Raw genomic sequence first — 22114 nt, forward strand, 5'->3', positions numbered from 1 at the left:
TTTTTAAGGGCAGTGAACAGACGTGGTTGTCAAATACCATCTAGTGGCGGTGAGGGGGAGTGCAAGTGCGCGGCAGCGCGCACGCTGCGCGCCTCCGGCCGCGCTCCCGGACCGCGCCTGGACCCGCGGGGGACCCGCCGCTCCCTCCTCCCGCCCCGGCTCTGGCGCGGCCGCCAGCGCCCAGCCCGCCGGCCCTGAGCGGCCCCTGCGCCGCGCCGAGGACGGTCCGCTCAGACCCGGCGGCCGCGGAGGCTGGGCCGCCTCCTCGCATCCGTGTGCGCCCGCAGCAGCTGCCCAGAGCCGCGCCTTTACAAGCACAGGGATGAGTAACGAGAGCTGAACGCGCAGGGCAAAGGGTCTCGCCTACCCTTTGGAAGAGCTCTAGAGCTAAGAGCAGAGAGCCGCTCCTAAGGGCGGCTGCAGGACATTTGGTGTCTCCATGCCAGCGTTTTATGCAGAAAGCCTGAAGATTTATTAAGCCAACACGCTTCTTTTGTTTTCACTGCAAATCCTTTTATATTGGGAAAGGAGGGAGCGACGCGAGAAACAATGCTAGCCAGTTAGCTAAATTGCTATTGCAGCCAAGTTTTACTTGAGCAATAATTTGACAAGGAGGCTCCCAAATGATGGCTTACTCTGCATGTGAATCAACCCTCCTCGAGCCCAAGCCCAGAGCCAAGATGCATCGACAGGCCCTGTGCGAAAGGGACAGCCAGAGAAAGCTGGACTTGGTGGTCACGAGTGGCTCCTGTCTCATGGCAGCTCTCAACCAGAGGGCTGACTTGGGCTAGTCACTGTACTCGCATGGACTTCAAGACTCATATACCTGCTGTGAACACAAGTATGCCGCATTTTCAGAATTATTCAATATGTTTTGCAACCCACTAGGACTCTCTCCTAAACCAACACGTTGTTTTCCTGTTAGACTAAGACAGATCCAACCAAGTACTCAGCTAAAACACGTGCCTGAAGCCATCCCCCATCACATTTAGTCTCATTCATTTTATCCCACTATTTACAAATATAGGCCCTGGTCTTGCAGCTAGCTGGACCCCTGTGGATAGACCCTTGGGCCTGAGCAGAGCTCCACAGACATTAATGAGGTCCTGCTGTGCAGAGCTGGAAGCAGCATTACATCAATAATCCATAATAAAGTCTAATCAACATTAAAGCTGAGTGGCCATCTGGCCAGAGCGAAGCGTTCAGTCATCCACCTGTATGAAGTGCTCCCGTGCCAAGAATGTACAGGGGGGAAAGAGTCTCCTTCCAGCAGGAAACATAACCTGTGGATGTGAACAGGGGTTACATACGTAGATCAACAGAACAGACCCTATGGCATGTGCTGATGTTTCAAAGATCTTGGCTACCTACAAATCCCATATAGTGACAGAGACTGTAGGACTTCAGACTTAATGTTGACACTTCAACATTCAGCATTCAACTTGCCTTTTGCCCTGAGGGCAGTGGTTTTTCTGTGCTTGGGCCAGAACTCGTTTTAGGTTTTATATTATTTTTAAAATTATAATTTTGATCTAAGAAACCACTTCTGTTCAAAATAAATTAGATAAAGCCATTCAGGACAAAGTGTCTTGCTCCTTTGCTGCTTTTGTTTTGGCTTTGTTTTAAATGCTCCCCCTAGATACTGTTATTTCCACACATTTCGGAAGTACAAAAGGAATGCAGGAGCCAGACTCTGCTTGTATGAACTCAAAACACTGATGCCATCACAGACCTTCGCAGGAGCTCAGATACCATGATGACAGGTGCAATATAAGAACCACCTGTGTAGATTACTTCAGACTCACTCATTGCAGATGCTGAATTCCTTGTGTTTTGCATTCAGAAGGAATTCTTGGGCTGTAATCCAGTGTTCAGTTGCAAAGCTGATAATTATGGCATAGTTAGGGAAAGGAATTATTCAACACAAGTGCAAGGTCACCACTGCAGATCTGGTTATTTTCAATGCCAACAGGGCAAGATAAGCAGCCTTAGCAATAAGAGCAAGAAGTGCACCTGCTAAGAGGAGCTAGTGTATGAGAGCAGAGACAAAACCAAGGTTTTTATGGAATAGTTTGTATTGAATGTCTCTTCCACAAAGAAAACAAGATCTCTATTTTAGGGTCACCTTTATACAAGGAAAGCTGGTGGGAAAGTCATCTACATACAAAAATGGATATAAAAAAACCTGAATTTGTTCATTTGTGTTCAATTCCTTGCAGTGCTTTGGTTTGGAATCTCTAAAAGGCACATTAAACCATACCTCACAGCCTGCAAATCAAGTGCTAATTAAAACTGCATTAACCCTAATGGAAAGAAGAAATCTAATTGCGAAAACTTCTGTTTACCTAAGGCATACTGAAAAAACAATTCATCCCACATTTCTCCTCAGTCTGGTTTTTTTTTTCCCTTTCTCTCAGCATGCACACACAGAATTGCCTCCTCTTACTCTATAATTTACTACATCAACCTTTTTGGGGAGGTTTAAAGCATGCCAAACCTCTCTCACAGAGCTTTGTAACCAACACTGTACTATCACAACTTCAAAATATGTGCCACCACTCTCAAAATCATGCCTGAAATGGGCTAGTGCTAAACAGAGTCACAGGTGCTTACTGCTGTCTACCCAGTTACTTCATTATCTTCTTCCACTCCGAGGACCAGTCTGTATTTCCTTTACTGGATGTAGCTATTGCTCTCCCTCACTGGGACCAGTCTGGCTGTTCCATAAATTCTCTCTCGATTAGGACAAGTCTTGTCTTGTCTTCCTTGATTCCCCACATGGATGGGGCAGAAGCATCACTGTGGAATCTACTTAATGACAAGAGCTCCTAGAAGCACTAATGATAAATGACCTGTTGTTTGGGGTAGGAGGAACCAGCGACATATTTTTGGTGCCCTTATTTCTGTTTGTTTTCCTTTTAGGTCCTCATGCCCACCTCCATGTGATGGGGACATACCTAAAACTGAATTTCCAAAGCTGTGCACCCATCCTCAAAATCAGCAGAACCTGGGCTTGCAACCTGATGGGAGGGGGGAGCTAAGCTGGAAGTAGCCCCGTGAGGCTTGTTGTCCTAATGAATACCAGGCCACAAATTAATGAGGCAGGTATTAGAAAAACATTGTGATTTTTAGCCCACTGAGCATCAGCAAATCTGCTAGAAGTCCAGACAGCTGTTGATAGCTTGTTAAGATGTTGATTGTTTACAAATTAGATCTTCCCTTTGAAAACCCTGCACCTATCAGCCTGCTAGTATCACTCATCAATAAGGAGAGGGTGCTTCCTCTGCCAGAGAAGAAAGGCTGACATTAGGTGGTCTAGTCTGTGGTGAGTTTATTTGGTTTTACCACCTACCATCAGAAATATTCAATATTTTTCCAACCTCCCCATTTCAGATGGTTTTGCCCTGGATTTTCTTCAGTGTTCACAGATTCATTTGTAACTGCTCGTAACTGAAACAGTTTCAATAAGGAGCACATGTGTTGCCTTTTCATTTTGGATATGCAAAATAGTTTATGACTTTTCTCTAGAAACAAAGGCTGGTGTCTGGGGGGGAAAAAAAAAAAAGAAAAGAATATTACATAAAAGAGGAGTTTCTGTACAAGAAGATTTGTTTTCTCACTGACAGCTGTCCAGCCCCACAGGCAGCACAAATTGGCTAGGCTGTGAAGTCAAGGCCAGTGCCTACAGCATTCGGCAGCTTCCTGTGTCTTAATCATACTGTTTGGGGAATGAACTGTAATTTGTTTTCATTGACCCATAGCTTCAGTTGCAGAGTGTAGGATTACCTTAATGGACCACAACTTGAGAGACATCAACTTTCTTTTTAGTCCTTCCAATGCTGTATCCTTTCTTGCACCATTTGTTCCTCTGGATTGCAGCAGGGCAGACTGTGCTTGCTGTCTGCCTGGCGGCTCTAGAGGAGAGAGGGGGTGCTCTGGGGAGGTCTGCACTGCTTCGGGCTGGCCAAGGGTCCTCCCGAGTGTCTCCACTGCCGTTCTCCTGCACCTCTTGCTCTCAAGCAGTTTCCCCACCCCGAGTCCATCTCAGGAGCCTGTTTCAACAACAATTAGGAATTCTGACTCAGTTAGGGGCACCATAAATCAAACCATGAGCACCCAGCAAGACCAATTTCCTGGCTGCAAGTGAATGTGCTCCATAATTTTCTATGCATTATTTGGACCTGCCATTTAGCAATGGCTGAAGGTTTTTCTTTTTCATCAAGGAGTGCTACTGCGCATCCCTTCATACTGTATCACTGTATATTTACTCTGAACATGGACAACAGATATCCATGTGGGTTAGCCAGCTCACATGGGACTCTCAGAGCAATCTTAGTCCACAGGAAGAAAGATGGTCGTTTTGGTTAAAGTGGCAGACTTGAGGAGCACCAGTTCTGCTGCAGATTTCGGCCACGCTACTTCATCTCTTTGTGCCTCAGTTACTACAACAGAAATAAAACTTTCTTTTTTCAATTAGATTAGCATCTTCAGGGCATGCGTTGTATACTCAGCAGCTACTAAATGGGCCATACTCTCCAAAGCCTCTAAATGCTACCATATCCCACCAATAATGCTACCTTTTCAAAAATTGGAGTGTGTTGCAAAGAATAAGGAAAAGAAGTAGAATATTTTTCTTGCTTTTGAAGCTCAAAATACTAACAGCAGGTGTAATATCAGGTGATTTTATTCCTTAAGACCCAACCTCTAGCCCTGGCTCTCCATTTTGGTTAGGCAGCAGCTGGACATATTACAGACAGACCTGATGCAGAGGGAGCTTAGAAGGCAGGTTTGCAAAGGTCTTTGAAAACTACAGGTACCAATAGGTTCTTTAGAAAAATATACTACACACTTACGGGGGAATTTGAAATATTCTGAGCCCTTTCCAAAACCTCATGAAACTCCAACAAGTCAGCAAGCACAGACTCAGAGGAAGCTGCTATGTGACACTGAAACTAAGTCTGAAGGATTTTTAAGGCATCCATGAGTCACTAGATTTGCACTGACTCTGTTTCATGCTCAGTACAAACCAGGAAAGTAATTAACAAGTAAATCAAAGTCTTCACCCACACATTTTAAATCACTTTAAAATTGGAGTCCCTTGTAACTGTGCCTGTCAGTTGTATATGGGGCTTTTCAAAGAATCACACAAAAATTAACTGATTTCCAGATCCCTTGCTCATCTGCCATTCAAATCATTATGGCATTGGTCCAGCAGACAGTAGAAATGTGTATTGCTTTATTAAAAAAAATGAGGAGCCAAAAGAAATGCTTTTTTATGAGTCATCATAAGACTTTATCAACTCTTCTCACCTGAAAAGAATTTTCTGTCTTGCATGGGAAGTTCCTCTGGCAGAAGGAGAGACACCTCTTCTGCCATTTTGGAGTGGAGTCCAAATGATAAAACATTTTATCAGCACAATTAGCATATCAACATGCAAATCCCTATAGAAAAATGCAGACAAAGCAGCTAGAAGGCAGCTCATCATAATACTGAAAATGGAAGAAAAAAAACCAAAGCAAACCCAACAACTTGTATCCAACCACTCACTGTGTTGGAGAGAGACCACAGAGACAAAGATCCACAGGATTTTGGACACTCCTCAGCAAAACAAAAATCAAGGGTGATACAAGCCAGATCCTCTTGGATATAAACCATGATAACAGCTCCCAATTTCTGTCCATTCCTTAACATTATCATATTTAATGCCACATTTCAGTAGTACCCATAACTTAAGGCAAATCCATATCTTTCAAACACTTAAAGAAAGCTTCTCCTAAGAAATTGTGTCAGTGGGCAATAACTTCAAATTAAAGGAAACAATAATCAGGGTTTCCTTTTTTGCTGCCTGTCTTCTAAATCAGAAACATCCACGCCCCTTTCCAGCTTTTTCTTTTACCATGCAAGCAAAGATAAGAACTAATGTCACATAGTCAAGTACCTCTAAGATTAGCAGTAGTAACAAAAACCCAGAGATCGCAGGGCTTGTCATCAAGAAAGAAAAATTTATTTGAGATCCGCAGTCTGTTCTTTGTGAAGGGAGAACTGGTTGTTCTTTTGCTTGTCAGACAACAGAAGAATGCATTCTGTATTTAGCTGCTTCCATTAGGTTGTTCCCATACAATCAGTACAGTGGATGAAACAACTTTGTGGAGTAAGGCCCACCAGGAGCAGGTGGCTTGGGAATGCCAAGTACTTTGAGACCCACTTTAACAGCCACAGAGGAAGGTGCATTTTCCCTCCAATTGTTCTCAATATGCTGCCTGTTCTCCACCTCCACAGTTTCAAGAAACCTTTTTTTCAGGCACTATTAAAGTTCCCCGTAGAAAAGTAGTCTTTTCCCCCCTCACTTTCAGTGATGTAGAAAACTTCAGGTAGAATGTATAAAATTTCAGCATGAGTTTTCAAAGATCAAAATTTCTGAAAATGTCCAGTGATTTTGGATGTCTCTAACTGCTCTCCAAATCCCTAGCTATTTTTGAAGCATTGGATGATGAATCAGAATCAAAAATTCACTGAGATTGCTAGCAGGCCTCCCAGCATTCAAACTATTTGAATATGCTTTCAGGGAAAGAAAGAGTTAATGGAGTTACCTTACATTTAGCATTCATCCTTTTTCAGCTTTGTCAGGTAGAAGACAACAAGCCCAGACTTGACTTGGAGCATCAGCTCTGTGCTAGCATAGTCTTGTGGGTAGCCTAATGTAATATTAATTGAATTGACATCTCTGTTGAGATCAGTTACACATATAGGATTCAAGTTATTTAACAGTTTGCGCAACTGTATTTGAATTTTTATCATAAAGACACATGCTGGGTTAACAGGGCCAGAATCACGTAGGGCAGAAGTGACCTGGGACTCATATTTTTAAGGCATGATTTGTGCAGGGGAGAAAACAGACTATTCCCATACGTTGTTCCAGAATGAGTATTGCTTTATCGTGATAAGCATGTTACACAACCAACATTCAATCTTAAACTGACCTTAATTTGACTCATTAAAAGACCAGTGTGTATGAACAGCAAAGAAACATCTCAGTATCTTTTACCAGCTGACCAAATTATGTCTTCCCCCAGAAAGAGACCTGGACCCTGGGCAGATCTGGGCAGGTTGGAGGTCTTTGGAAGGGGAAAGAGATGAGGATGACAGTCTAAGTTATCTTAGAGTACAAAGCTCCAGGGACTGAATCACTGAGGATTCACTGGAAAAGAGATCTTGTTTCTGTCTAAAAAGAATTGCTTCAAATCTTTGCAGATTTTGCGCCATGTGCAAAACCAGAATTGAAGATTCTTGTCAGAAAAGGGAACAATCTATCCATACTCTTAGTAAAACATAATAAAACACATCCTGCACATTTCTCATGGAAATTTCTGTTTCAATATAAAATAAATAAATAACTACCCACCCTGTACTTTCTCTTAGATCATATTTTTAACCAAATATGTTGAGAACCTCTATCTGCCCTGGGTTTCACCAGGCCCTGTGCTCTTTGTCCCTGCATCTTGGTCTCTGGAAGGGACTTCCACTGTCACCTGAGGTTCAGCCTTCCTGGCCTGCTCAGGACCACTCCCTTATTCACAGGGAGAAAACTTATTCACCTGAGAATTTGTTGGCTTACCTAGCTGTGTAAGTAAAAGTGTATTATGTGAAAAAAAGTAAGAAAATCAGGCTGCAGACTTAGAAAGATAGGTCATTTTTACGTAAATCGGTTCACCCTGGTAGGAAATTTTGCAGTATATGTCATGGGTCTTCTTTTAAAAGGAAATCCTTAAAAAAAATCTGAACAAAACTGAATTAAACCCACTTGCTCCAAAGTGGGTACAGTCAAAAAACATGGTAGAGTGAAATAGAACAGGAGCACTAAAATATTAATTCCTTGTGCTGCTTGCTTCCCTGCTTTCTGTGCCTTATGCCAAAACCCCATGCATTTCAAATCCAATCCACTGCAATTACACCAGTCCCCAGCCACGCACCATGCATCTGTGGGAGCATAGTGAGCAAGAAATGGATTTCCCTCAGTTAAGGGGTCAGGAGAACAGCCAGCAGGTTGGAATTGTATCCAGACATTTGCTCCGATACACAGTACTAAAATTAAAAATACTTTCTGCCCTTCACCAAGATCCAGCTCGCAAATCTTTTGCGATATTTTACCCTGATGCCATTAAAACACTAAAACTTTCAAAGAGATAGTATACTGCTACGCAAAACCACAAAATTTATTTCTGGGAGCACCTTTTTACTGAGGTAAAAAACTCCACACAGTCATGTTGCTGTACTTTGGTGAGACAAGTGTCTCATGCTGAGATGAACCCTTTACAGTGTAAGTCTACAGAAGCATGAAAGCTTTTGAAGTTGCATCTTCAGACCACAGGCAAGCAAACCTCTTGGAGACCCCACGAGCTAGGTTTAGATTTAGACATGGTGTTTGCTGAAAGAAGCCTACAGCTGGCTGGTTCTCACTGAAATCGCAGAGCCGGGCCTCCAAACAGTCTGGTATCAAATCAAGATCCTCTAGTGCTAGCCCCCAGGAGTCTGAGAAGCTCAGCCCCTACAAGCAGAGAGCAGCTGGCAGCAGCAGGTAAATCACTGTCAAATTGCTACAGCGGATGTTGCAGCCATCATGTCTGCCAATAAGTAAATAATTGTGGGGGAACACCTGGTTTTCATACCACCTAACATACCTGCCACCGGCGCTCAGGACACAGAGGCACATGTGGAAAGCAGAGCAAACATTTATTTAAAATCACTACAGAAAACATAAAAATGTCTGGGGGCAGGGGAGCCTATGGTGCAGAGAGACCTGAAGGCAGCTATTTATTTTATGAACTGAAATGCTTTTGCACAGGAGAGAATAGAATAGAATAGAAGCAGGTGGTCCAGCAAGGCAAGAATCCAAAAGCCTTATTTCCAATCATTAGTTTCAGATTGAAATATAATGATCCATTTCAGTCAGTTGGCTGTAGCTATCCTAGGTATGTGCGTGAAGGATAAACAACTACCCTCTATGTCCAAAATTCCCCATTTCGAATTCTTCGCTCATTTAAGTCCCAATACCTAAATACTGTGGTTCGTAGTTGCGATCAGTATACATGGGTAATGCACAGTCATGCTGCTGAGGCTGCATTAGAGACTTCTGTAATTTGTTTCACCGCAGATTCTAGATGATCCAGTGAGATCAGATCTGTGTTGTCCAAACACACCAGAAAAGTCACCCCCACACCCACAGAGGTTCATCACTTTCCATCTTGTCACACTAGAGCATACCTGCACTTTCACACAGTAATGTCTTTCCTCACAAAAATAAAAAAAGCTACATTGTAATTCTTGCAGATCCACCACTTCTGGTCGGAGAGCTTGGACGCTTGGGCTGCTGTTGGCTGAAAGGGCCTGTGAGCCTCGCTGGGGAACTGGCATTACCATGATGGTTTTCAACCTGAGAATCATAATTATCCAAACTATCGTTTACTAAAAGAAGTCTGTAACCTTTTATAAGAGAAATGTGGCAGGAATATCTAAGGTTTTGCAACTAAGAGAAAAGGGAAGTATTTCTGGTATTACATTATAAACACAAACTGACTTGCAAGTGCTGTCAGCACACACCTCTGTGAGCAATGAGGATATTTTTGCCCTGTCAGGATTCAGTGGAAGTATATATCATACATAACACATTTACATAATATCTGTAGCTTTTGTTATCATAGCCCATCATAGTAAAAGTCCTATGATCACCTTGCAAACATCTTCAGTATTATCCTGAGGTCCTTTTTCATCTACAGACGAAAGCATGAGAAATTTTGGGCAAACATCCAACTTCTTTGGTTCACACTACAGCTGTAGTATCTTCACTGAGGACCATGTTGTCATACCACATACTCAAACCCTTTGATAAGCTCTTGCTGCCCACAGGGAGAATGAAGCTTGTGTTACAGCTGACTCACCACCCTGATCTCCAAGCCCACGTAGCCTGGTGTAGCTCCACTGACTTCTATGGACTGACAACCACTCACATGTGGCAAAAACATAGAGCAGGGCGTTTTTTAAAGGGTTTAGACATTGATCGTGCCAGGGAGTCAAGCACCTAGCTGCCTTTAAAAATCTGACCACTAGAACTGCTTTTAGTATCTTCTGATAAGCAAACCTATCTTGAGACAACAAACTAAATCACCGTTATTCCCAGATACCCAAACTATACTAGTGAAGACGTATATCATCCTTTATCTGGCTGACAACTATTGTTTGGAAATTATTAACATCTCAGCTGCAGGGAGGGTGTCTTAGCCAGGGATGATCTTAGGTTATGGACAAATGAGGGAGTGGAGATGCCAAAGTAGTCTGTGGCTTAACTTTTCAAAGAAGGCTATCACAAGGCAAAGTTGAAGGAAAACTCAACAAGTGAAGGTACGTGCATTTCTGTACTTTAATGTGGACAACACTTACTCTTTTATATGACCCAGATAAAAATCATACTCAATTCTCACTGTATGTCCTTTTCTAATGCTCATAAACAGAGCCTTTACAGTGATTTGAATTAGATCTGTGATTTGTGAGTGACATGTATAATAATTAGACTGTGAAGATGTACAGTTAATCCATTTAAAGGTGTAAAGAAGTCCATTTAATGAACATTATAGTCACATTAGACTTGGAAACATCTAACTCTTTTGTTGAATAAAAAGAAGTTCAATGAGATTAACTTCTCTTAGTTGGTTTTAAAGAATACTCAACATGTCCTACTCTGATAGTGTACTATTCCTTGGTGCATGGTTTCTGCATACCAATGTCTTCAGTGTAGAAGAGTAAGAATAAGACTGGGAGACATTCTTTTTCAGTTAAATAATTACAAATTAAAGAGGATCACTTCTACTTTCTATACTTACTGTAGTATGATAAGAAGCTGAACTCCTTGAACTTGTAATTATATAACAGAAATGTTAATCTCCTGGTTCAGTATTCAGTTCTACTGCATTAAATGTATTCTTACAATTATCAAGTTTACTACATGGCACATAGACATTTCTATTGGGAAACCTATTATTTGATCATATCAGATTTTGACCATAAATACTGTAATGGAATTCTGTTTTCAAATCTCTCACTGCCACAAAATGACTAATGAGGGTTAATACACCTATGTAGTTTGAGAACCTGAAAAAACGTTAGTATAATTTCTGATTTTCAATTTGTAATGCTAACTGAGCTTCCGATTATTTTCCACAGCTTTGTGCAATTAAAAAAAAAAAAAGATTTAAGCTAGAGAACATGTAAGTCCAAAATACGCTAAGTAACTTGTAATAAAGAAATTTAATTTTAAATATATGTACTTTAAGCAGCTGTTCTCCTCTTAGGAGAAACTCATTTAGGCTTAAGAGTTACTGGCCGAAGCTATCTTCTTTTCACAGCATATTATAATGTGTGCTATTGGCTTTAATAGTTTGGAAGTACAATTTACATGCTCGTCCATTTAAATATATAAAACTATTTAAAGGGGTAGGGTAGCCAGTTAGAAAAGAAAACAAGATCATTCCCTGACTTCCACTTCCATTTTTTAATGAAGAAAAGCTTATCTTTCCAGCAAAATTCTGGCTCCCAGTGCTTTAATGAAGCTGTACCTCTGTTAAAAACTGAAGATAAATTCTGTAGATAGTCACTTCAGAGAGATTTTAGCCAGTGAAACGCTTGCTTCCAGTGGAGATACCTGGCTTGTTGCATACACCAGACTACATTCTTTTGTAGTTTGCAGAGGAAAGCCTGATAAGATCAAGAGACAACATAATCCTGGCTAATGCAGAGTGATTTTTTTATGTACCGTATGGGAGGCAGCTGTACATTAGAAAGGCAATCCTTCCACCTGGGGAGGCTTGGGCAGGGAAAGTACCCTCTTGAGGGCTAACCCTTTACCTAAACGGTATGTGCAGGTTTCACCTACCAAGCTTGTTGGGCCTTCCAGTCGTTGCCTAAAAAGAGTCATTTTACCCTGTTCCAGGGAGCTGTGTATTGGCATCTTACAGCTCCCATCATTATGTGCTACTCAAAACTCTCACAGCACCATTTGCAAAGCACTGTCATGAACACATCAAAAAAACCCATTTTGCTTCCCAAATGTGTCAGTTTGAGTTATATTGGTCAGGCGCTTAGGCAGAGACTTTGACAGGCAAAAACAACAGGTGGAAAGCAAAGTATGAAAGATGAGCAGCCCATTCAAGGCAAGATTTGTTGTTAAGGATCTCTGAAGCCAATGCTGCTTTTGACATATCCTGGATGTTAGGCAGTCTGGGGAGTCTGCAGGCACCTGGGATTGAGATAACTGGGTTTTTGCTCTAACGGTCAACCATAAGGTTCCTGTGCAGTGCCCAGATTCTTTGATCTACCGAGAAAAAAAGCACCCACCAGCCACAGGGTCCTGACAGTCACTAGGGCTGGTTTCTGCTAACCCTGGCACCACCCCCGTGTCCCCTTTAGGCCTCACGTTTCTCAGGAACCATGGTCTCCTCAGGCATTTGATGGTCACTGGAGCAAACAACTGAGGAAAGGATAAAAACAACTTTGATTGTGTGGCATAAAAAATATACTTCCCTTTAAATTTCCTGCCTGCCTGAGTTAGTGGATACACACACCATACTCAGTGTAATGAATCAATCATGCATGCCGAGCTACCCAGGCTGACCCACAGAGCCTCTCGGCACAGCCTGACCTGCTTCCTGATGGAGCATGGTTTGCATGGTCACTCCACACTTTCAAAGAGAATAACCATTGTCTAAAACATCATGTGAGATTCTAAACCACTCCCAGTTTGAAATCCTCTTTTTCTTTTGTCTTTCCATCCTAGCTAGGCATATTAGTCCAGTACTTCATTATCCTCCTGTTCATCGAACATATACAATTTTATACATGTTCCTTTTCCGGATTAAGTATAGGTGGCCTGTCCACCTTGGTAAAGACCGATGATAATTGTCTTTTTGGCAGGAAAGGTGACACGTCATGATACCAAGCCCCAATTTGTCCCTACTTACTCTCACCCTCATTATCCAAGCTCTTTTCACCCTCAGCAGCTCCAGGGGAGTCCAGCTCCTGCCCTAGATAGACAGAAAGGTCAGTTTATTTATAAATCATCTTATAATATATTTACAATACATCAAACATTAAGGTCTTACAATGGTACTTATTTTACTAGCAAACATATGCATTATGTCCACTGAAGAGTGCTCGATTCGATAATCAATGAGCTAACTTTTCCTGCTGGAAACTAGAGAGTCCAAGTTCCTTCAATAATTCGTAGTTGTCCTGATACCACTTTCCACATGTGCCTAGTGGAAATCCCATAAATTTAATGATATTAACATTAGTCAGTTTCTGCACTTGATCTTTTAGGTGTTGGTATTTCTTACCCTTTTCTGCCACTGCGTCCCCCAAAGATGTTCATTTACTTTCATACCTAACTGTGATGTTGATAGCCAGGGCTTGGTCTCCTTTAATGAATACCAGGTCTGGTTTATATAGTTCATTCTGTTCATCTCTCAGCAGCAGCTCTTGGAATACTACGCAGTCCTTCTCTTTCACCTCCTCAGCCAGCAATTCACATTACTAGGAAGTTTCAGCTAGTCTCTAAACTAAATCTTCCCCATTTCAGCTGAAACATCCTTGTCCTATGCACTATGGTCCTGGAGCGTAGGTTACTACCTACCTCTTTACACACACACCCCTCTGCATTTTACATGCACGCTCACATAAGTAGCCATGTCTGTGTTATAACATAGGCTAACCAGAACCTTTCCCTTTTCTTCAGTATTACTTCTTTAGTCCTTTTTCCCAGACTCCTGATCAGTCACGCTTCTTTTCTCCCTCATCACCTTTGTTGACGAGAGGTGCCTCTGAACATGCTACCTCAGCTGATACTTTACTCCCCCTGGACAGACCTGAAGGATTGCTTCTTGTGTCCTACAGCCTTTTTCTGATTAGTAAAGCAACAACAGTGGTTGGCATTTCCACAAGGCATTTTTACGTCCCTTCAACATGTAAGCTGAGGAACACCAGATCTTTTTCTGAAAGATACTGAATAATTTCAGTAACTTGTTAAGATCAGTATCCAGTGTCATGAGTTGTAGATGTCAGCCTTTCTCAGCAAATGCACATTTATGATCTACTCCTACTTATGGCATCTCCTAGCACCCTGCCTTATTCTGAATACACTTGATAAACTCACTGGCTTTTATTCCAGGAAAGGTCTCGTATCCCAGCTTGTCTGAGTCACGGCATTGAGCCAGCTTGGGAACCGTGTCCCTTTGCTGCTAGATCTGCCTGTTTTGCAAGTAGCACACTTCATTCTTTGGGGCCAAGTGAATTCACAGGTCTGAGCAGGCCACTGCGAGTCAGAGAGACCACAGGAGCAGGAACATGCTGGGGCTGCTGAGACATTGCTGTGGCCATGAGTAAGAATAAAAAGTATTCTGGCAGTGACTGGGGATGATTCAGCTTCACTGTGAAAGGGCAGAGGTTCCCACCAAGTTCCCAAGGTGAAGTCAGAGCCTGTCCTGTGCCAGAGGCTGCCAAGGGAGAGGTGGCAGGGAGCAGATCCTGCCCTCTCCCATGACAAATCCTTCCGTACCTGGTCAACAGAGACACATCAGCAAAGAGAGAAAATGTCACCACTCCAGGTTAGCAGAGTCACATCTGGCTACAGTGCTGTGAAGCTGCGTTTTCTTTACGACAGCAGTGCCCCAACCACTGAACAAAGAGCAGCACGCAGGCAGCAACAGCAAAGCAGCAGATGTTTGTTTGTTTTTCAAGTACAGCTAGCAGATACTTGGAGAAAGTATCCCAGTCTCATTATCTTGTAATAAAATTCATATTTCCCTCATATATACAGTCTACTGTAACATCAGTATATCTCGATTAGGTTACAGGGCTGTTCAGATAATTACATAGTATACATAAATGGGAAGCGGCACATTGGGAAATACACTACACTGCACTGCTGCTTAAATATAGCGGATAAAGCCATGGGAACGAGGCAAAAGAATATACTGCTGTAAGATTACAGAGATATAAATTCAGAGATACTGCCATGGTGCCACTAGAATATGGGGAGAAAGTTATTAGAAACAAAATATATTCAGTAGCGCCTTGAACTCACTATCATAGTCTGGGGCAAGTTAATCACTTCATCCTCATCCACTAACACATTTATCCACCTACTAATTCTCCACCTAATTAGAGAGAAATTCAGAGCTCTACTGGTCAGGGAGGCAGGGATTAGGGTTAAGAAAACACTTGTATTTGAAACCCCCTACCTCTGCTGGTTAGTGTGAAAGATCCTATAAGAAACTCCCACCCTAGCTAATCCATGACCCTCAGCAGGGAGGAGTGTTAACAATTTGGTTTAAAACTCACACTCTCAGACAAATGCATCAAAAACGGCTTTTCTTCTTTGATTTATAGGTATTACTTGTTTTTCCAAGCTCCATTAAGGACTCTTCATCATGTACTGCAAGGGGCATTAAGCACTGAAAGTTGTTCCCAGCTCTGTATTATTCAAAGGCAATTTACACTAATTATTGGAGTCCATGGTGTTACCCATACTTATAGAATGATCCATCTCAGCAGGCTAAAGTACTTTTGAAATGTTAATTTATTACTGAGGTATAAAAACGTCCTTACATTAAAGCACAATTCTTTCTTAAATGCCAAGGGTTTTCTATTACTGAAATATTACATACTTACTGTTTATCTTAGATACAAGAATAAAGATATAATTTAATTTACTATATAATAGTGCCTATAAAAGCCACCATTAACACAAATTGCACTGCATTTAAACTCAGTTAAGACACTGATATTATTCTTGTTTTTCTTGTTTAGTGATTTTCTCAATGCACATGCAAACAAAGCACGCAGAGCTACTTCATGGAGGCAAGCTTTTCAGACAAACAGCTGAATGGCAAAGTGAAAAATGTGTTTCACTGGTGAAGTGTTGCACTGATTCTGAAATAATCTCATTGGCATTAAAATACAGATACTAGTGTGATAACACTGCTCTGAGGACAAACAGGGAAAATGCATCCATAAACTGGCATGAAAGCGCATCTGTGTATCAAATGCCAACAAACAAAAATCCACTAAGAGTATCCAGTATTCAGTTAAACTCTGACACAAAAGCCACTGATTTTAGCAAGAATAATTTGGCCAGTGTGAAGCACCCCGCCTCCTACAGGTTTTGTTTTTCTTGGTCATAATGTGTAAAAATACAGCCACGGCAACAAAAATTTATTTGACCTTGTGTTGACAAAAGCCCTTGAACGAATAAAGGGATTATTTCTTAACTAACTCAACCAACAACTTTTACTTCACTTGAGAAGCCACTGGATTGCATTCAGTGGTAAGAGGAAACCCTGCCTTAGAAGTGTCAGAGTCTTGAGATCCAGAAAGAGTTTGTGGCAAGTGAAAAAAAAGACCCCTTTGGTTTCCTAAGTCCTCTCCAAGGTCCCAGAGATAGTTCTCACCCATGAAATGTACACTGATGTGATTTAAGAACATCTACTTCATATCTGAAAAATCTAAATAACATCACATAAACAAAGCCTGCCATGATAGGCTCAAATCTTTTTTATCCAAAAGATTTTGGCAACCTAGAATTTGTTTGTGTAGCTGAAATACAAAGCATATCTTTGAAATAGCAACACTCTTATTCCCAAACTCTGACAAGATTTCATATGACCTTGTTCCAAATTTCATTTAGCTCTCCAGGTCTCTGTCTGACCACTGGAGATACCCTTCCTTATACATTGTAGTTCCTGAAATGAAAGAACTTATGAAATAAAATGTTCTGCCAATATAAATCTCGATCACCACTAACACAATCTGTTTACCCAAAGAAATCCAAATTCCAGAGCAATGCTTGGCTTCATAAGATGGCCAATCCACTGCAGATACTCAGGAGTCAGTTTGCAGAGGAGTCGGGCAATTACCTGTGGAAAGTATTGTGCTCACTTGCATGCCATAATTCCATACACAGGACTATAATTTGCATTTACAACAGTTTGCGTACACTAAGGATTATTTTTTTTTTTTGCATAAAAGGCCTGGTAGATGCCAAAGAAATGACTTGTGTGCACAAAACTAGAGTCATCCTACCTGCAGGTCAGACCTTTAGATAAACAAGCCTGACTTAAAGCAACTCTTAAACTATGAAAGTCTGTTTAGAGGAACATATGTTCTCACAAAACTTGTAACTGGTCATGAAAATGATTCACATAACAAAACACAACACCCCACAAATTTCTCCTGTAACATTTATGTCATGAATTAGAACTGAGGCATATTATTATTTTGCACCAGAATCAAGAAAAAAAAAAAGACACTTTGGCATTCATCTGAACAGTAATAGTTAATCTTCATTTAGTCACAGGCTATGTATTATCTCTAGTATTTCTTTTATATTAAGAATGGGTGGGCACCGCTAATCCTGGACTACTGAGGCCTGGATCACGCCAAATTCTTTGGAAAGAAGCCCTCCTGATATAAACACCCATCTCACAGAATAATCCCACCTATCCATAACACACTGACTTTTTAGTATGCAGATAAACCGTTCCGTTCTTCAAATTTTTATTCTATTCTTCACTGAATGTTAGCCAGCCTTTGACAATTTGGACCATCAGCTGTCTCCATATAGAAGTTACTTCCAAATGTGAGAAAGTCAACCTGATTTCCCTTCTGCTAAGCTATCCAAGTCCCTGATGGCTGGGAGGAAGGGTCGGTGATGCTGGTGAGTGGCAGCTCAGAAGCAGGGACTAGGAAGGGCAGCAGCAACACACAGCATTTTCAGTTTTAGCTGAAGTTCAACTGGGAAGAAACAGCCTGAAGCAGAGAATGTAAATACTGTTCTTGTCTGAAAATCTTACTGTATCGCAAACTGTTTTGCTTCTGCAGTTTAGTCTGAGCAATTAGTAGGAACTCTGTGTCTTTCAGAAACCTACTCAGTTCTCGTCAACAAAGGAAGGGTTTGAGAGATAAATATAGCGCAGGTGTCATTTTAGGCAATGAAATAAATTGCACACTGCTCCAGCCTCATCTTTATCCAGATGGAAGTCTAGAAAAAGAATAATTTGAAGTTTTACAGCCTTTCAGTAGTTGCTGACATTGGCTCAGCAGTTCAATTCAAGCACAAAAGGGCAAACTGAAGCAATTTGTGATGAGCTAGAAGAATTTAGGATCTATGGAAAGCATGCTGCAGATCTCTCTGTAGGAAATACTTTCTACCTTTGAATTCATGGCAGTACCCTCAGAAAATGGCAACAATAGGAGCAATATCCAACCAAATCCTCAGCTTCTCTTCTAACAGCCAGATTTTAAAGATACAGGACCTAGTTTACTGGGAACACATCTAGGACGTTATACACATCTCAAGCTGACTAAACACTCAGCAAATGGTGACAGTCTGGGACTTAGGATGTTTTAACTAGCAAACTAGAAAGTAATATTCTGTTTCCCCCTACAACTCTTCTCCATAGTTCAATCCCACCCCCCCTTTTTTTTCTTTTTTTTTATTTTTTTTAATGTCAGCAATGGCTTAGACTCTTCTGAGGAACACCTTCAAGAAAGCAGGGTTCAAGCTAAATAAAAGGACATTTCTCCTTATTTCTCAAGAAAAACAAGCAGCTAGCTTCTCCCAGACCTCAGTTTTATGCACTCACTAAAAGCAGTGGCCCATCAGTTTTCAATGGTCACGGCTCAGTACAGTGTAAAGATTTCATCATAGGGCCATACAAAACATTTCAGGTTGCTGAAGAGAACCGATACAGATATCAAGCTCTAACCTAAATGCCAGTTAATCAAATGGCTGCTGGATCGGGTACGTAATCAATGTGTTTTATCTTGTTAAGCAAAAGTAATTTTTATAAATAAAATAATGAGAAAACACCTGTTAGCGATCTTGTATTCATTTAATTTTCAGCCATAGCAACATATTTTATTAAAAGAGTACATTTGCCTCAGAAAATATCAACAGGTTTGCCTAACAGCATCCAGTCAGATATTCTGTATTTTGTAAATTCATCAGGGTATTGCTGTGCTCCCATTCAGATCACACAGCAGCTATGCATTACATTTGCAAGGCTAGTGGCACCAGGCAGCTCTTTTTCTAATTAATAACAAATCAGAGCAAATTATTAGGAGGCGGGAAATAGACCAAAATGAGAGAAAAGGAGATTTCTGCACAATTGCCCATTGCAACATGAAAACACAGCTCATCTGAATAATATTAATGATATCAAATATGCAAACAGATGTTTCTCTCATTAATGCAAATAACACTAGGAGGAGTGGTAATGTTGTTTCAGGGTTGAGAGATCACGGGGGGTAATTAAAGGTTAATCCAGTTTTCAGTTCACAGACTGTAAGACATGAGCGGTTATAAAGAAAAATTGTCACTTAACCTTCCATTCATTACCCACAGCACATGGATTTTTATTCTAAAATAACAAAAACATATATGTATTTATCTGCACTCTAGTGCCAAGGTATGGTGCATATCATCAGAGAAGAACAGAAATTATTTGTTGCTATGAATGCCATTAAGTAGGTGCAGGAATGCATTCATTAGGGAAAGCAGAATTTGATCAGAAGTTCTTAGACCACAATCTAAACACTGTAATCTCACTGAACATATTTCATTTGCTGAGATGTTATCAAATGTTAATAGAAATCCATCTGAAGTACTTGTGGAACAAGTCCCCTAAAAGAATTAAAAGCCTAATGCCTGAGATTCCGCGCAAGTTTTGCTGTAAGCCCTGTGAGTTGGATGGTACCATCGGCAGCAGGCTGCCAGCCATCACTTCTGCTCGGAGTGTCCTGCTGGGCAGATTGAAAGCAGTAAACATTTTAGCACTTAGATCTGAGTTCAACACGCCAGATGAGACATTCCCACTCCTTGTTCATAGGAGAAAATAAAGTGATAAGTGTCTGCACTGCAGTCTAGCCATGTTCTTCAGCAGCAAGATTTTGTGCTGAGGGAAAGGCAAGGCCAGTGTGAACTACAGCAGCCACAGGTGGGAAGAAGTAGAAAGAAGCAAAGAAATATCTTGATTTGTGCAACCCTATCTGTATAGTATCTGGGTGAAAATCGATGTGGGCCTGGGATATCGAGAGTGAGAAATCAAAAAGAAAATGGCAGTTGGCTCTGTTTGACCTTGGATCCAGGGACCATAGCATTCTCTGCTTCCATGACTGCATGGCACGTTTGGATATTTTGGCATTTCACTTAAAAATCTGCTTCCAGAAGACTTGCAAATTATTTCCTTTAAATATGGAACAGGAACAACAGTTTGTGTGTATCTCTCCACTGTCTCTCTCACTCTTCCCCCAGTAACACACACCACTAGACCTTCCATCTGTGCCTCACCAATTAAAGAATTGGTGAGGGTTTCAAAACCAGTTTCCTTCCCCTCTGGCCTCTCAAGTTCCCATTTGTGCAGCACATTGCTTTTGAGTCGCACGCTCAAAGAACCATGACCACACCAGCCTAGCCTCAAAATTTATGTTGGTTTCCAGGGCTGAATAGCTTGGATCTGACCCAATAGCTTTCAAACAGTACTGAGTATGATATAATCTCAACTTAAGCTATCATGACTGTTCTAGCTCTAGAATTTCATCACAGAATTCAGTTTAAAAACTTCTTGTTAACTGAGGTACCAAAAAAGACATTTAAAGTGTATTGTAGGAGATAAAAATCATCAAATTTATGTACCTTTGTCTGCATTCATGTGGCATCCTGTGGCATAAAGTCTGCTTCATAAAAATTCCCCTTCTCAATGATTTTCACAGGTATTTATAGCCTGCTTCCAACTGAAAAAGGTCTGATATCCAAGGAAAAAAAAGCCTGTGAAAATACCACTTTTTCTGAAGCTGAACACTGCAGAAGGATTTCACTACACTTTATTTTGTCTTGAATGGCTGCAGTGAAATGGAAGTGTTATCTTCCTTGCCTTGAGTGCATGAGACAGCCCTACTTTCCCTTAGAAAGTATTCTTTGTAAAGTTACTATATTTAGCTAGCTGCAAATTTTAGGGCAGCACAAAGGTCACCTACAGCACCACAGAAAAGGCTTTTAAATGTTGAAAGCTCCACTTGCTCCATATACCTCATCCAGTGAGGGAGCTTTGCATGAGGCCCACAGCAGAGACCATGCATGGGGGAAAACCCACCTTCCAACCTCGCTCAGGCACAGGTTGGCTGCCTACAGCTGCAGATCCTTTCCATGGCCACCACCCCACCTCCGCAGCAGACCGGCAGCTGCTCCCCCTCTCAGCCGCTTGAATAAACAGCTGAGGATTACCCTCTTGTGAGAGAACCCTCTGGCACAGTCGGTTCTCTGTCACCCCGGGGTAAGGGGAGTGTAGGGCAGGATGCAGCACAAGCATAAAGGAGCAGCAGCCGGCAGGTGCAGGCGTCCCGCGGGGGCCTGTTACAGGCTGATAGCATTGAAGCAGCTTTCAGCCACCCGCTTTGATCACTTCAGCACAAAGGTGGCTTCCACGCCTTCCCCATCGCCCTCGTTCCTCGCCCAGCATCAGGACCTGGAGAAACAATTCCGACTGGAAATCTCCCAGTCATTTATCTCCAGACCCCATCAGAAAAAGGGCCTGTCAAAATCTTGTCTCTGGCTTTTCGCCCCCAAGGGCTGCCAGAGCCCCTTGACTCTGCGAGCAGGTGAAGATTTAAAGTTGCACCCATGATCCCTATTAAAGCAGATTACAAGTATCCCCTTGAAATGTCACAATGCATTCACAGGGAGAACCATAAAAAAAAATCCAGCCGTGAAATTTTCCCTTATTGTGCTCAAAATGTATTTTCAGGGCAAGTGAACGCAGGTAAACGTGCAAGCAAATCGGGCCTTTGAGGATTTGGCCCAAAGGTCACAAGAGTGGAAGAAAAAGTCTAACAAATTTAGCGGGTACATGGATGCATGCAACTGTGGATGCCGACTTCTCATGGGTGCACTCACGCATGCACGTGTGAGCACCCAGGTCCCGACGGCTGGAAACACATTCCTACGTGCCCGGTTACCTGGAGAACATTGGGCTGAAGAATGTAAGCCCTGGGATTTTGGCATACACAAAGAGA

The sequence above is a fragment of the Phalacrocorax carbo genome, chromosome 12 (genome assembly GCF_963921805.1).
Source record: "Phalacrocorax carbo chromosome 12, bPhaCar2.1, whole genome shotgun sequence".
NCBI lineage: Eukaryota > Metazoa > Chordata > Aves > Suliformes > Phalacrocoracidae > Phalacrocorax > Phalacrocorax carbo.